This window comes from Sturnus vulgaris, chromosome 26 (genome assembly GCF_052056855.1).
Source record: "Sturnus vulgaris isolate bStuVul1 chromosome 26, bStuVul1.hap1, whole genome shotgun sequence".
NCBI lineage: Eukaryota > Metazoa > Chordata > Aves > Passeriformes > Sturnidae > Sturnus > Sturnus vulgaris.
In genome coordinates this window covers 5,047,727-5,064,854 of record NC_142268.1, presented here as the reverse complement: position 1 = coordinate 5,064,854, position 17,128 = coordinate 5,047,727, and the positions used below count along the sequence as shown (strand labels likewise).

The 17,128-nt window shown below is 47.3% G+C and overlaps 1 protein-coding gene across 2 annotated transcripts in view; it reads right to left on the bottom strand.

Annotated features, from left to right (window-relative positions):
* Nucleotides 1-3,300, bottom strand: part of ELAVL1 (ELAV like RNA binding protein 1) — a 39,770-nt gene extending 36,470 nt beyond the window's left edge. Inside the window, exon 1 of one of the 2 annotated variants that reach the window (XM_014884375.2) lies at nucleotides 3,200-3,300. The gene's annotated coding sequence lies outside the window, so the exon portion shown is untranslated. The remainder of the gene's footprint in view (nucleotides 1-3,199) is intronic. The other variant, XM_014884373.2, reaches the window with a different exon arrangement.
* Between the last annotated feature and the right edge of the window lie 13,828 nt (nucleotides 3,301-17,128).

Sequence of the window (17,128 nt, the reverse complement as noted above, 5' to 3'; positions counted from 1 at the left end):
GATGGGATGGATATTGGGAAGGAATTGTTCCCTGGGAGGGTTGGCAGGCCCTGGCACAGGGTGCCCAGTGTCCAAGGCCAAGCAGGATGAGGCTTGGAGCACCCTGGGATAGTGGAAAGTGTCCTTGCCTATGGCAGAGGGTGGGACAAGGTGGTCTCTAAGGTCCCTCAAAGCTCCGGCAGTTCTGGTATTCTGTGATTTCACAGTTGTTTGCCCCTAGGTCAAAGATTCTGCCAGTTAACACCACCAAGTTCTTACACAGGGAAGAGACATCAAAGAACTTTGTGCAGCCTGGACTATCTCACCTTCTGCACTGGTATTTTTTAAAAAACTGATATTAAAAGAAATAATCTATTATCTTACTTTTTTTAGACAGTGTTAGATTGTCCATAAATTGCCTTTGGCAATTTTTTCACCTATTCAAAATACATCTGGAAACAACTGTGCTGTGAGGGAATGATTCTGAGGGAGAGGGCAGGAGATGAGAAAAACTGTATGTAAGAACTGTAGATTCCAGACACTTTCTAACAACAGCTGCTCCACACATTAATCCAACCTTGAATAATACTAACCCATCTTCAGATACTGTCACCTTGATGGGGCAGGAAGGCAAGTGAATAGCAGGAGGAAAAGACAGCATCCAAAGTGTTCACCAGCACAAAACAACTAGCTGGAAATCCACCTCTGGGCCTGGTGAGACACCATGGTTTGCTGCTGTGTTCCTACATGGAGGCCATGGAAGTAATACGAGATAGGAAAATCACACTTTTGTAATACTATGCCACTGCAACTAATATTACAAACTAAACAAACAAAAAAACCCCAAAGGCAGCAAACCCACACACATGAAGAACGTCTCTGCTGTCTCAGTACAGCTTATTTCCACCCCATCCCCTCAGAAAAAAAAAGATTAAAATCTATTTTTGCATACATCACCTACATATACCAAGGTTGTATAACAAATGGATCATTTAGGGCAGCAGTTTGAAGCTTGCAGGTGCCTGAATATAAAACTGCACATCAGACAGGAGAAGTGCCCTGATGATTTTCAGCACAAATCAAAATTTATCACCTCTCCTTTCCTGAAATCTTTCATTCTCCCTAAATGCTTAAATTGGCAGGACTTTCTTGCTGCTGCCTTCCAGGCTGCTTCTAAATTACCTGGAAGTGCAAAAAGAACAGTTTCTCTCAACTTCTTGTTGAAGTCTGAAAACATAGCAAGTTTGAGCTTTCTAAAGTTGGTGACTAAAAGCCTATCAGCTTCACAGGCAGCTTACCCACGTGTGGTCAGAGTGACAGCCACTAAGTTTGGGAATCAATTCAGAGAGCTCACAACAAATAAGCAAAAAACAAGACAGAGATCAGAGCTTCAGGAGAGAAAGTAGGCTGGTACAACAGCTGAAAGAGATGGATTCTGAAAATAAAATGGCACGTCTCAGGTCAAGACAAGGAGGGCTTTTTCCAGGAAAAAAAAAAAAAAAAGAAGTGATAGAACATGTAAGAAACAAAAAGAAAACAGTGATTGAATTCAGAGCATAGAGCACATTTCACATTAAGTTCATGTCAACACCAGACACTGTTCAACAAATCAATAACAGATAAATAAGCTGCTACACACAACATACACATTTCTGTTCAGACTGTGCTTACTGCTGCTGCTGTTTTCACAAACTTGGTAATGCTCAGGACAACTCCCTAAGGAGTTCATCTGGTCCTGCAGAGCCAACCACAGAAGGGCTAAAAACTCACTGTACAAGACATTTAACAATCACACCAGCTTAAGATGCTCCTGTTCATATTCCAATCAGGCCTGGGGAGAGCCTACTGCAATCACAGCTGTAACTCCAGACCGCTGAATGCCTTGAATCATGGAAACCACAGGAACACTAGGATCATTATACACACAGTTACTCTGCTTCAGAACAAAAACCAGGACACTCACAGTAACATCTCAGGCAGCACAGACTTGCAGGCTCAGGACTCTTGATTTTATTATTCATCACAGACACAGACATAACACAGGACTCAACAGGAATCTAAGCAATCCCATCAACTCTACAGGTTTGATAAAGACTATTGAACATGGGCATCGTCCTTAGTGTAATGGGGAATACACAAGTCACAGAACTGTTCACACAGTTCCAGAAAAAAAAAAAAAAGTGGTTAAAACATGAGTACAGGGAAACAACAGCTCGTAAAGAGGTGAGAGCCGAGCAATATGAGCAGTCAACACCCACAATCAGGGAGTAAAATGAACAAAAATACAAACACCTCAAAAAGTGATCAAATATAACAATATGCGTTAACAAAAGGAATTAATCCCTACCCCTCCCAACACTTTCCTCTTTTGTTTTCCGCAGATGCTTCATTAAGTGATTACAGGATCCCAGTGCAAGTCGTCATGCAATAAACTGTGTTTCCTTTCTCAGCAAGTCTTGGACACAGCACTGTACCCAGCAAACGCGCCTGCACTGCCAGCAGCGCAGAACCCGGCAGGAGCCCTCTCCTCCCCACGCTGTCCCACCCCAGCTCTCACGCGTGCTGCCGTGAAACGGCCCCTAGGGCAGACCTGCCTCTTCCAACCGCTAACGCAGAGCAAACGCTCAAAATTGTCCCCACGAACACAAACAAGAGTGGCTGCTGCTTTAGCCATGATTCCTGCGGCCCCAAGCACTCGCCACACCATCACCGGACCCGCTGCCAGCATTGATACCAACCGGCACTGACCCCGCTGGCATGGACCCTCGGATATCGCCAGTCAACGAGGACGTACCAGTCCTACCCAACGTGGGAGATTTAAAAGCTGTGTCCTCACAAACACGGGAAAAATAAACATGAAAGGTGAGGCCATTAACCGAACGGAGAAAGGCCCTGAGATGCGGTACGGACCCGCAGCGCATCGCGGCACCGAGACCCGCGGCCTTCCTGCCGCAAGCATGGTGGACTCGGGATCCGCTCCCCGCCCGTGCCCCATCCGGGCCCTGCGGGCCCCGCAGGCCGCGACCCCGCCGCCCGCCCGCCGGCCGGCCTGGGCCCGCGCTGCCCAGAGGCCCCTCCCCCCACAGGCCCAGGCTACCCCGCCAGGCCCAGGCCTCGACCCGGCCGCCCGGGCCCCGGCGCCCGCTCCCTCCCCCGCTGGCCCCGCAGATGCTGCCGGGGCTGTTCGGGTGCGGCTCGGCGGCCCCACGCGCGGCCTCACCTGCGGCGGCGGCGGCCGGGCCCGGGCAGCGGGAGGCGATCGGTCCGCAGCGCACAACGAGCCGCTCCAGCGCCACGGCCCCGCCCCCGCACCGCCCGCCGACACCCATTGGCTGCCGTGCGCACGTGCCCCCCGCGCCATTGGCTCCTTCGCTCGTCCGTCAAATGCCGGCCGGGGGCGGAGCCTACCGCGCGCCGGGGGGAGCGGGGCCGGGGCCGGGGCCGCGGTCGCTCCGCGGAGGCGGCAGCGGCAGCGCCTGAGGCCGGAGGGGCCCGGCAGCGTGACCAGAGCGATCTCCCCGGGACGGCTTGGGGCTTCGGGAAGGGCCAGTGCGCCCCAGCCGCGGGTCCGGCTGCTCTCGTGGGAAAGGAGCCTGGAGGAGAACGTGCCTCCTGCGGCCGGCTGGGCGCTTGGAGAAGGAGAAACGCGAGTGGTGCCCTGTGCCAGAGAGCCAGGCTCCGGTGAAAGATGGAGCACGGCAGCCCTGGGCTCGCCGGCTGCGGGCAGCGCTCCCGGTAGCCGAGACTCTCCTCGCCTGAGGGCCAGTGTCAGCCGGAGCCCGGCACATGGGATCTCCCGAGGCACAACCCACGGGAATGCTGATGACTGGTTAAGAGATTAAATGCTTCCTGTGTAAATGAGATGCAAATAATAATCTGTCAAACAAACTGGTGGCCACCACTTCCCTGTGCTCTGAGAAAATCCGCAGCGCCCTGAAGGGACCAGATGCCCAAAAGTTTTCCCTCTTCCGTTTCCACTTTTCTGGAAGATCTTTGTATCTGCATCCTACTGCACAGGAATCATCTGTGAAAGTAAAATTCCACTATTCTGCAGAAAAAGAAGTCTTTTTGTCATTGCTAACAGTACTCTGCAATAATACCCTGGTACAAAGCAGCATGCTTCATGTGTGACATGTAAGCCTCAGGTCTTTAAATCTTATTTTAAGATACTCATCTTCGAAGGAAAAAAAATCAGAATACTTCCGCATTACAATATGTGATGCTAATTTTCACTCACAGACAACTCATGATTTGAATTTTACTTAGTTGAGTAACATACTTGAAAATCAAATTTCCCCTCTAGCTCCTTTCTCGAGTCTAGAAGAGTGAGATCTCACCTGAAGGATGAGAATTGCAGCAAGACAGGAGTTTGTGTTCTTTGGTATTTCTGTGCACACATGTGGAAATGGTCTGTCTACTGGAATACGTGGCAAATGACACAATGAAAATACAAATATCTTTTCACTGCCTTTTCACTGATGTGGTCTCCAGCAAGACCTTGTCTGGTAAATTCCCAACATGGTTGCAACTGATGTTTTCTGGTTTACCTGCCCAGAAATCTGTTCCAGAAACCCCTTCAAATGACCATGTCCTGATCTTCCACATGTGACAGCCAGGGACAGCCCAGCCTCTGCCATATCCAATGGGCACAGCATGACAGAAATCCTAACATTCAGCTCCATGAAGAACTCACTGAGGATGTCAGATTAAGAGTGATGTTAAAAACATGGCCATTTTCTTTTCCTCTCTACAATAGCTCTTGGTGCCAGATGGGGAATCCTCACATGAAAATTCCAAGCCTGACAGGTTTGGAAATATCCTTCAAGGCCTCATAAAACATTAAAGACGTTTGTGCATCTGTTATTTGCTCATCCTGCCAGCCCCCAAATCACAATACTGTCATTCACATCAGTGGCAGCTTTCTTTTACTGTAAATCCAATATTTTCCTTCTATCATCCAGATTTTAATAAACAGTCCCATTCTTGGACATGAGGTGGGTCTCAAATTTTAAAAATTGAGGTAATGAGCACAACACTGCACAGAGCATTGATGCCTTTATCTTTTGATGGCATATTCGCAATCTCATAATTTCATCTATCACCATAAACACTTATTTATGATGTACTGGCAATTAAATGGTGTTGTTTGAAACAGAGTGTCAGTTTTTAAAGGAACTATCCTTTTTTTGCTATTAATGGTCTGTTACAGTGTTTCAGTTCAATATGAAAACATCAGCCTGAAGGTTTCATGATAATGTAGAATTTCAGCAACATAAAGCCAGGTGTCATGTCTGAAATCATCTCAAGATGATGCAACATTAATGCCACGGGTATGTTTGGTCATGTCATTTCTTGGGATATCTTGAAAGATAAAAAAAGCTCAGTGCAAACAGGGTGACCCAGGAAGCCCTTGGTGAACGTGGTTCTGACACAGGAGGGAAACACACAGCAGGAACTGAGGGATGGAAGCAGCAGCACCAAGGACAAATGTTTGTAACTGGCTGTGAATAAACATTGATAAAGTCACAATGTCCCGAGTTGGAAGGGGTCCCCAAGGATGATCAGTGCAGCCCCTGTCCCTGCAGAGACCACCCCAACAATCCCACCCTGAGCATCCCTGAGAGCGCTGTCCAAACGCTCCTGGAGCTCTGGCAGCCTTGGGGCCGGGACCATTCCCTGGGGAGCCTGGGCAGTGCCCAGCACCCTCGGGGGGAAGAACCTTTCCCTGAGCTCCATGCCAAGCCCTGGCACAGCTCCAGCCCTTCCTGGGCTCCTGGCCCTGGCCCAGAGCAGAGCTCAGCCCCTGCCCCTCTGCCTCCCCTCGGGAGGAGCTGCAGCCCCCGAGGAGTCTCCCCTCAGTCTCCTCTGCTCCAGCTGAACGAGCCAAGTGCCCTCAGCTGAGCACTCCAGGTTACAGATGGATGGATGGATGGATGGATGGATGGATGGGTACAGAGCTCCCTAACAGCGCAGACGCCACACAGAGAGCAGCAGGGAGGCCCCAAGAGCCGCCCCACCTCGGGGGCGCTCTCCCGGTTCACAGCCGTGAGCCACTACCCCCGACACGGTCGTAGTGGGCAGTGCTGGCTCCGCAGCCCCTACGGGCCCAAGCTCTACTTCTCTGTGAGCGCTGCACAGCCCCGGAGAGCGGCGCCCTTAAACCCCGGTTACGCCGCTCCCGGATGGCCGAAGCCGCTGCCACGGCGCAGCTCTGAAATGGCGGCCGGGAACGCCGGGACCGGGCGGGGTCTTATGTGGCCCCGCCCGCCCCCGCCCCCCGAGCCCTCAGGGGGTGAAATGGCGGCGGCTGGCCCGCGTGCGGCGTGTTTTGAGTGTTTTTCGTCTGCTCCTGCACAGGCTGCTAAACTCAGGGCAACAGGGGCGCTGCGGGTGCTGGAGCGGCCTAGGCAGCTGCCACTTGCTCTGATCTCCCGCCATTAAGCAGTGTGAGGGGTAGCTGGGGATGTTCAGCCTGGAGAAGAGGAGACCTCAAAGCTCCTTCCAGTGCTTAAAGGGGCTCTAAGAGAGCTGGAGAAGGATTTTGAACAAGGGCCTGGTGTGCTAGTACAAGGGGGAATGGCTTCCCACTGCCACATGGCAGGGTTAGGTGAGATATTGGGAAGAAATTATTCTCTGTGAGAGTGGTGAGGCCCTTGCACAGGGTGCCCAGGGCAGCTGTGTCTGCCTCATCCGTGGAAGTGTCCAAGGCCAGGTTGGATGGGGCTTGGAGCAACCTGAAACAGTGGAAGGTGTCCCTGCCCGTGGCAGGGAGTGGAATGGGATGGGCTTTAAGGTGCCTTCCAGCCCAAACCATTCCTTCATTCTATGATCCTGCTTTGGAAAGGTGCCCTGGCACCTTCCAGCCATCCTTCTTTGGCTCCTCAGTGTCTGGATTTCTTCCTTTCTTCAGGGTTTCACATGTTGTTCTCTGATTTCTCACCACTTTCACTCTCCTGTGTCTTCCTCTCCACAGGCTTTCAGCCTCTATTCTCCATTATCCTGCTTCTCTCAACACATGCCCCAGCTCTGTTCCAAGGCTTTGCTTATTGACGCTTTCTGATCCCTCACCTTTGGGTTTGTGGGTTCATCACCCAGGCTTGAGGGCTCCTGTATTGCTCTGCTGACAGCATCCTTCTAGATAACTCTGCTTTTTCTTTCCTTAGTGTTCTCCTGTGTTCTCCTCAATCTTCCTGGTGTCCTGCTCCTTGATGCTTTTGTCTGTGTTCCAAGTGTCATTTCCTCCCCTGAGGAGGACTAATATCCACTGTCTGGAGCAGTTTGCCCTCTTTGGAATTCTCTTCTAGCTATTTGCAGAAGGATGGACTCACCCTTGCCACTTCACTCCCACAGGAGTCACCTTCCCTGATGTTACCTGTGACTGCTGTTCTTGTTCTGCCTCTGTTGTCATTTCACTTGTGAGGTGAATTATGTCACCTGGAGCATGTTTGTCTCTAGTTGTGCTGCAGAAAGATCACCACCATTTACATTCCCAGTGATTTGTAGGAGAACTTTTTCTGGATTTGCTGAGGTCAATGCAGAAAACGCCAGGTGTGGCTGTGTGAGCTCTGAAGCAGCACTGCCGCCAGCAGCACATTGGCCAAGGGACATGTCAGTTCACATTTCTCTCCACTCAGCTGCTCTAATTAAACCAGCCACACTTAATCATTTGTGGATAGATGTGGAAAAGTTTTAATTCTATTTAAATGTGCAATTATTATAAGCTGCTATTGAAGCTGATTTTTCCCTTATGCTTTCTTTGGTTTCTCTTTTCCTTCATGTATTAATGACTTCTGTATATGTTCCCCCTTCAATGTTTGTTGTGCAGCAGCCGCTATCTGTTAACCTAGTTTCTGAAATCATCTCCTTTAAAATTTATCAATAGGTAAAAGATTTAACAGAAAAACAACAAAATATAAGGAAGCAAGCCAGAAGCTTTCCTGGTTGCCAGGAGTCATCTTTATTCCAAGCTCTTATTTTATGAAGCTTATGGTTGTATGTGGTTTATTCTGGTTGTAAATGAATTTGTAATATAGTTGTATCTGTCCAGTGAGCTGTTGGTGTGAAAACCACTTTGTCAGACTGACAGTTAGGCAATATTAATTACATTTATCATCATTTTCCAGTCCTCATTTTCCAGGAAGATATTAAGCAGTAGTGAAATGCACAGTAAACACACTGATTAATTTACTTTTTTTTTGTTTCCCCAACGGCTTAGGGAAAGCGCCTGTTTTTTCAGTACATTTGAATGTTTGACAAAACCTGCCACTCACTATGGTACTCTGTGTGGTAGTATGAACTAGCAGTAGGGAGTTTTGAAGAGCCTGATGTGTACTTCAATAACGTTATTCAAGAATGTTAGTCTTGAGATCAAGCATACCAATCACAGACCCAAAGAATGGATCAGGACCAACCCTGGGGAGAAGGATTTGGGGTGTTGGTGGTGAGAGGCTCAACCTGCCCTGGCCATGGGCACTGACCCCAGAAACCCCCCCTGTGCTGGGCTGAGCCCCCAGCGTGGGCAGCAGGGCAGGGGGGGATTCTGCCCCTCTGCCCCGCTCAGGTGAGACCCCACCTGCAGAGCTGCCCCAGCCCTGGGGAACAGCAGCAGCAGGAGGCAGTGCCGGTGGGTGCACGTGGCAGTACCGGTTGGTGTGTGGCTGTGCCTGGCAGTGTGTGGCTGTCCAGTGGTACTGCTGATGGTTGGGATATTTTGTTACTGTTTCCAGCAATATGCTTTGTGTTTACATGCTGCACACTTTTCTGAATAGGTGGGGTGTCTTAAGGATGTCTGCTCGCACAACTATTTATGTTTTGCCCCTCAAATGGGTTAACTTCAGAAATTCTAATCATCAGTCATGAGCTTGCTAGGTGTTAGAGCAAGCAGGAGATACATATCCTCAGCACCTATACAGTTGCTGGCCCCAGCAGGGACCTTCGATTGGCCTGAGCTTTGGCTGGCTCCAGGGATGAATCACTGACCACTGTGCAGGCTGGGCCCCCTCACATTTCAGAGTGGCTGTGGTGGGCAGCAGGTCAGAGCCCACCAGGGAGGGTGAGCATGACCATAGGTCGGATTTGACTGGGCTATGGTGGAGCCCTGCCAGGGCTGCCAGTGGGGTTAGCCCTCCTTGGAGTAGTAAAGTCTGCAGCTGAGGACTCTTTCTGTGGGTTGGGATGCCCAGTGGAACTCCTGGAGGCTGAGAGTCCTTGCCTCAGTGTGTGAGGGATTCCATATCTGGACTACGTGTTCCAAAATCTTCAGAGTTCTCAAGTCAGTTGGGCAGCACCAGCTCCATCTGACATGAATTTGTATTCAAAGGCTGGCCAAGCCTTAATTGATTTATCTGCTTTAAATGGTTTACAAAATAAATATCATTTGAATATATTATTTCATAGCAGCATAGATTCATAGAATTGCCTGAGTAGGAAGGGATCAAAAGAATCATCAAGTTCAACTCCTGGCACGTCAACAATCCTTCCCCCTGGGGATTGTTGTCCAAATACTCCTGGAGATCTAGCAGCCTGTGACCATTCCCTGGGGAGCCTGGGCAGTGCCTGACCACCTGCTGGGGGAAGAACCTTTCCCTAATATCCAGTCTAAACCTCCTCTGGCAAAATTTTATAAGATTCCGTGACAGAAGCCAAGCACAATCTCTCAAAAATCCCTCACAAGAACAGGTTGGAGATGCTGCAAAGCACTGGAGCTCCTTGGGAAAATTCATCCCCAGCTGAAGCTGCGGCATATCAGCCACCTTGGTCATGTGTGAGCACTCAGCTATGGCCCGGACTAATTCCAAATGGCCCCAGGCACCTCCAGCATGGCCTTCAGATGGTGTCACATCCCAGTGTTGATGCTGACCAGCCCTTCCCATCCTTCCTCTGCAGCTTGCTGAGCTGGCTGTCATGTGGGTAACTGTAACCTGTCTTATATGACAATTATATGCCAATTAATTGTCCTGTACTATTGGTCTGCTGTGTCCCAACATGACCTCTTGTGTTTCAGTCAGAGTTCGGCAGTGGATGTGGGTGTTGCTGCTACTGCCTGGATGATGTGGTGTGAGAAAAGGTGCAATGCAGTTCGAACCAGGTGAGCACTGGGCTGCTGAAGAAAGTCAGACTCTCTCCTTTGACATCACAGTGCCTCAGTATCTGCCTGAGAGCAATAAAGAATCATTTCCCTCTACTTTATAGGTTAAGCTCACGCATTTGTTGTTTGTGTCTTTGCTACTTACCTAGATATTAGATAAATCTCTAAAACAGCTTTTAATAACAGTGGTGTGTAAAAAGGGGGGGGGGGGAAGCCAATGTGACTAAATAATTTCTCTTTATAATAAAGTGAAAAGATCTTCACCTCTGCATTGCTTTATTTTTTTAAGGTGTTACCCTGCTCATTAGAAGATACCTACACTTCAAGGTTTGGTTTATTTGAAGAGCTAAATCTGATAATAAACTGAAACCAAGGCCACAATGTTGTCCCAGATTTCTTTTCAAATGACAGAATCCTGTATCTGGGGAGAATGAAAAGCTGTCAGGGTTTAAAGACTTACAGCACAGTGCTTCTTGAGTTTATGGATTTTTGGGTGTACAAATTCTTCTGTACCTTTTAAAGTCTCTTTACAAGTCATGATGATTCTTATTTCTGTTTTCAAGGCTCTTCTCATTAATGGAAACTAATGCTTGCAATTATTACAGTAACACTAGTATCAGGGTGTTTTTTAAAATGTAAGTTTTTGCTAGTGACCCAATTTCAATAATTTCTGAAGCTGGAAGAAGTAACTTTTGCCATAACTTCACCTTTGCAGTTAAATAACTAAGCATGGAAACAAATGGCATTATAAAATATTTGTAAAATCTTTGCAAATGTTGACTTTTTAAAAATAAAAGCTCTATTATTTGAATGTTGAGGTGAACTATGGCCTCAGAATTAGAATATGCACGAGAGATGGAGGTATAGCAAGAGGAGGAATGCTCTGACAGTTTTCTGCCTTCCTCAGTAATGATGTAATGAAGGCTTTTACAGCAGGTTCTTAAATCAGTTTTCCTCATGCAATTTAACAATATCATTTTGGGGACCTTGTTCTGTTGGCTGTTACAACTAATGGACCTTAATGTTTTTCCTTCCTTCAGTTTTGTGCTTCCACATGAGCTTCCCCAGTGCCGTGACCCAGGTGATCTGCATGGTATGGCTTTAATTTCTATCTAACAGCAACTAGAGATGCTGAATGCAGAAGTAAGGTTCTAAGTTAATGACTTAGATACACATGAAAAGATCATTTATTTGCTTTCTAAATCAGCTCTGCTACAAAATTTCCAAGGTAGCAACTGCAGGGTTATATTTTCTTTCAGGAATGCTCAGCATAGCTGTGGTAACTCCCGGGGTCTGAGCTGCTGCCGATTTGTCCGCATAGACAAAGTGGCAGATTTTTCTGTAATCGTGGTGGGGTGATTTTATGATGATACTTTATTCCTGAATTGTCTGTGCCCAAAAACTGCTGCTGTAGCTCTAAGATGGACCTGAGGTGGGGAGCCTTGGGCTCCTGCATGGTTTGGTTCAAACTGTCTCTGGGTGCTTGGGCTGCAACATGGACTGGGACTCTACATTATTCCTTTTGTTGGATTAGTTTTTTGCCATCTTGAAGCAAGAAGGGATTTTTTTTCCTTTCCCTAGCCTGGATGCTGTACCAGGAATCCTCTTGGCAGCTTTTTTTTTTTGGAGTTTTTTTCCTTGAACTGTTTCAATTTTGGGGTTTTTTTTGGCCCGTTCAGGGAGCTGGTGGAGAGCTGCCCCAAACCAATCTCAGAGAAGCTGAACCAACACAAGAAAGGAACCTAAAAACCACCAGTTTTTCTTGCTGTGAGGAAGAGACTAATGCCAGAAAGGTTCTCATCTATTCCACTCGAGTGGCTGCGTGAGTTCCTGTTCTTCCCATTCCCTGAGACGAAGGGGGCAGCTGCCATCTCTGCCTCCCAGCCAGCGCTCTGGTGCAAGGTGGGGGTAAAGGTTTTGAGACTTCCATATCTACCATTTTCACAATCCTTTCCTGTGCCTTGCAGGCACCCTTTTGAGTTTTTTCTTCATTAATAAACACTTCGGTTTTTGGGTTTTTTTTTCACTTTCACTCACTGGTATTCATTTCTCATTGGCAAAAGGGATTACTGGAGCTCTACACCTGGGATGATGTTTGTTGGCAACCAGTATTGATGGTATTTGCTTATCATAGAATCATTAGCACTGTAAAAGGCCTTCACAACCATCAAGTCCAACCTTTAAGCTAATCCCCCCATGCCCACTAAACCATATCTCCAAGTGCCATGTCAACTCATTTTTTGAACATTTCCAGGGTTGGTGTCTCCACCACTGCCCTGGGCAGCCTGTTCTAACCCTTCACCACTCTTGCAGGGAAGAAATTCTTCCTGATGTCCAACCTAAACCTTCCCTAGCACAGCTTCCTCTTGTCCTATCACTTGTTCCTGGGAGCAGATCCCAAAACCCCCCCAGCTTCCTCCTCCTGTCAGGGAGTTGTACAGAGCCAGAAGGGCCCCCCTGAGCCTCCTTTTCTCCAGGATGAGCTTCCCCCAGCTGCTCCTGGTGCTCCAGACCCTTCTCAAGCTCTGTTCCCTTCTCTGGATACACTCCAGCCCCTCAGTGTTTCTTGTATGCCAATTACACAGTCAAGATGGTAAAGACTGAGATTCTGTACAACTTGTGTGGCAAATGTTTAATTGAAAAGAATCAGTTGTTACTAACTTCAGTGCTCTCCATGCCTTCATAGTTCGTCCTAGCATTCTAATGTGGATTTTAGATGATGGGATAATGAAAAGAAAACCTCATTTGGGAATGTCCTTTGCCACACCGTGGCTTCATGCAGTTTGAATTTTACTGCTGCATATTTGTCCTCATGTAACTCTGGAACTAATTGTGCATCAGGATTAATAAATCTCAGCGTTTGGTCTAGGTTATTCCAAGTAATTCCCTGGGACTCCTGACAGGAATGCCTCACCAACAGCACTGCATCATTGGGCATGGGCTCTGTGGCATCATGATTGTGTTTCTGAGCTTTCATCAACTATGCTTATTTCCTGGATTAGAGTTAGGATTTTTGACCCTTTTAGGAGAAATTGGTTCCTGTCACCTCTGGCTGTCTGATAGAGCAGATAAAACAGACCTGTCCAACATAAATACTCAGGCAGCTTCAAGAAGGAAGGGATGTGGCTTGTGGGCAGTACGGGCTCTGGGTAAATTAAATTAGCAATTTCCTGATATGGCATAATGTCAAGTTACGAAGATTTTGGAGGTTTTTATTGCTTGTAGTAGAAGTGTCAGTTTTGGAATGTATTGAACTAATCCTTGTGATCATCCACAGAAACGATTACCACGTCCCACTGGGTTTCTTTCCTCTGGCCACCAGAACTTTTACTGTTGGCATGTTTGCTCCTCAACTCTGCACATATTTAGTTTTGCTACTTTAGGTTTTATTTGTGGGACTGTTCCTCAAAGGGAGCCTTTTTGGAGCTGTAAGATGAGCATATATAGCACAGAAATCCAGACTAAAATCCTGTAATCTCTGCAGTTCTGGTTTTTTTTGTGGAGGTTTATTGGAATTGTTTTATTGTTCCTTGCTGCCACCAGAGAGCAAAGTGCAGTGGGTATCAGCATTTCTGAGGGACTTTTGTCTCAGCAGAATATTTTGTTCTCCTACTTTGAAGATAATGAAGTGAGTCATTGTCTTTACATCTCATGTGATTTATTACAGACATACATTGCTAATGTTTTCCAAGGAAAAAAACAGACCTTTTGTTCAGACTTGTGGCTTTGAACTAGTGGGCTGGTTGGGAGTTTGCTTAACTAGGGAGTTGCTTTGATTTGCTCTTTTAATCTATGTACTGAGAGCTCTTCAGAAGACAATGGAGCTCATAGAATGTTTTTGATCAGTTTCATAGGAATATCTCTGCTTTGGCATCAAGGATGAATAAATTCACCAGCAGCTTTTAGTCTATAAGTCTATATATCAATGTTTTGTTCTCTTTCTGAATGCATGAAGCTTATCTGCACTGGGTGCAGCTTGGGAGCTTTGATAAAGGAGTAGATGTTTTTCTTCAAGATTTGACATCTTGAAGAAAAAATTGTCAGTTTGTGAAGCTTTGGGAGACTAGAATACTGCCTGGCCTGACCATCAGTACACACGGTGCTGTAACATCTCCAACCCACTCTGTCATTAGCATTTCCTAGAATCACAGAATTGATGAGGCTGAAAAAGACCTCAGATCATCAAGTCTGTGTCCCCAAGTACCACATTCACATGTTTTTCAGACTTTTCCAGGGATGCTGATTCCATCAATGCATTGGGCAGCCTGTGTCAGGGCTTGACAACCCTTTCTAGGCAGGATTTCCCACTAATATCCAACATGAACCTCCCCTGGAACAAGTTGAAGCTGTTTCTCTCCTCCTGTCCCTTGTTCCCTGGGAACAGAGCCTGATCCCCACCTGGCTGCACTCTCCTGTCAGGGAGTTGTGGAGAGCCACAATGTCCTCCCTGAGCCTCCCTTTTCCCAGACTAATTTCCCCAGGCTAATTTGATGTATCTACTAATGATCTACTTCATCTTTTGTCATGAAGATCACAAAGTGGAGTTATAACAAGAAGTAAAACAAACAGGTTAGATATCTGTCTTAAGCCAAAGGATTTACTTCTAAGGGCAAGGACCAAATTACTGCCAAGCATAGGATCGGGTATTTGGAGGAGGAAGGAGGCCTGTGAGCTGTCAAGGAGCTCCAGTCAAAGGTAGAGATACTTATGCTGTAACAGAAAATGCTTGTAACCTTTGTTGGATGCTCCACAGTCACAGCAGTGAGGAGTTGTTCTGCAAAGGGCAGGGAGGAACAGGACCATTATCCAGCTCCCACAATAAGCACACATCTTAATGATAAGCCCTCCTTGCCCACAGAGGCAATTCCTGGTCCATGTTTAATGCCACTGATAGCAAGTCTGTAGATTTGGTGTGCCAAACATAATGGTTTTTGTTATTCTTGCTCCACATCAAGATTGTCAGCAAGGGTTTTAAGCTAGGAAAGCTTGTTTGAGATGCTGCCTGTGCCTGGTGTAGTGTAGAGAAGGGTGAGAACCATGGGGCCACCAGATTACCTCTTGGAATAAATTGTGTGGTTCATACAGGGAGAAATCCCTTCTAGAACTGAAGTCTGAAATTCCCATAGTTTTCATGGACCACTAGGAAAACAGAATTGTGCATATTTTGTTCTTGGAATACATGTATCACTTACAGCTCTGCACTAGTATGATATTAATTGAATCCTAATTTCTTGGCTCTAAGAGGTGCTGGGATCCAGCACACAATTGGCTCTATGTATTAATTTCTGTTAGAATCACACTGAAATTTGTAATTAATTGATTGGAGATTAGGATATTTGAATTGTTTCTGGTAGGTTTTATGTTGTATTCTCCCTCTTGTGTGAGGACGTATTTCTGCCAGATTATAGGAAGTGATGCTGGTGACATGGTGTGGCATAAGTCACACCGTGAGTTTTAAACTTCACGGTGAGGTCTGGGTCAGTATATTCATGATCTGAAAAATAGATGAGCAGGGAGGTGACATAATCCACAGTTCTGTAGGGCAGATGTGAGGAGTTACAGGAAGCCATCATGCAGGACTGAATAGTTAACATAAAGAAGTAAAGCCTGGGGGAACTCTTCTGGTTTTCTACAAGATGAGAAGCTATGCTGGCCATCACCACTCAGAAGCAAAATATTGGAGTTTTTGACGTTGCAGAGCATTAGCTTATAAAATATCAGACATTAAGAACAAAAAGAGAGGACAGAGAACACGGTGCTGTGATAGTGTTCACCTGTGCTCAGGATACAGATGGCAGGCAGTTCTGTTCTTGTCTTCAAGACATTTCCTCACAGAAGGGAAGGCTCTGGCACAGGCTGTCCAGGGCAGAGGTGGAGTCTCTATCCCTGGAAGTGGTCAGAAACTTTGTGGATGTGGCACCTGAGGACATGGGTTAGTGTTGAACATGGTGATGGTCCTGGGTAGGTGGTTGGACTTAATGGTCTTAAATGTCTTTTCCAGCCTCAACAATTCTTTGATTCTTTGAGAAGATATGTAGGAAGTGGGGAGAGCCTGGGACTGCTGACAATAACAAAAAATGTTTTTGATAATCAAAAGCAGAGCAGAGCTGCCATTGCACAAATGACTGAGCAGGCTGGAACTCTTCAGCCTGGAGAGATGATTTAAAGCAAATACTGGATCTGAAGTGGCACAAAGCCGCTGAATAGGAACTGATTGTTTGCTGTCTCTTCCTGTGCTGCATGAGCCTGGGTTACCAATGAGGCTGTGAGGAGGTGAGTGAGGCTTCAACGCAGGTGGAGGAGGTGAGGATCCTGGGAATAGGCTCTGCATCCGTGGGATGCTCAAGGATGTTGCACCTACAGAAAGTTAAACAGGGAAAAAAACCTGGCTGAGCAAGTACCTCAGAGATGTTCTGAGCTTTACCAAAGGACAAATTATGACAGGCTTGGCTTATTCTGGGGGCTGACAGTTGAAGCAGAGGAACTTGTGAGGGAGGATTCTGTGCTGCCTCTTTCCTCAGCATTTTTTACAGGCACCATCGGAGACAGGATATCCTGCTGGACAGACCTGAATGTGTGTCTTGGTTTGAAAGACAGGTGTCTGCCAAGAAAGCACACAAGCAGCTGCCACAGGCAGCCGGGAGACGCTCCCTCCTGGGGGAAGGGCTCAGGGTCCCTTCCAGTGAGGTCGGGTGTTGGAAAGGTCCCAATTCAACAGCTGCTCTTGCTAGCAGAAGCTCACCCACAGTAAGGAGAAAGCAGTGCGGGACAGAACTCGGCGATGGCAGCGAATTCTCCCCACAGCCACAAGGTGACACGGGTTCACCCCCGGTCCCGACAGCGAGCGGGGAGCTCAGCCCAGCCCCTCACCCCCAGCCAAAGTCCCGCAGTGTCTCTGCCCTTCCCAAGAGAAAGGGATGCTGAGCTAAGGGATGCCCCCAGCTAAGGGATGGTAGCAAACTGCACCCTTCCCCTCCTCCCCCCCCCAGCACATCTTTTGTCTCTAAAGTATTGTCACTAAACATCAGGCAACAAATGGGAGAAAATTCACTGGGAAAAGAA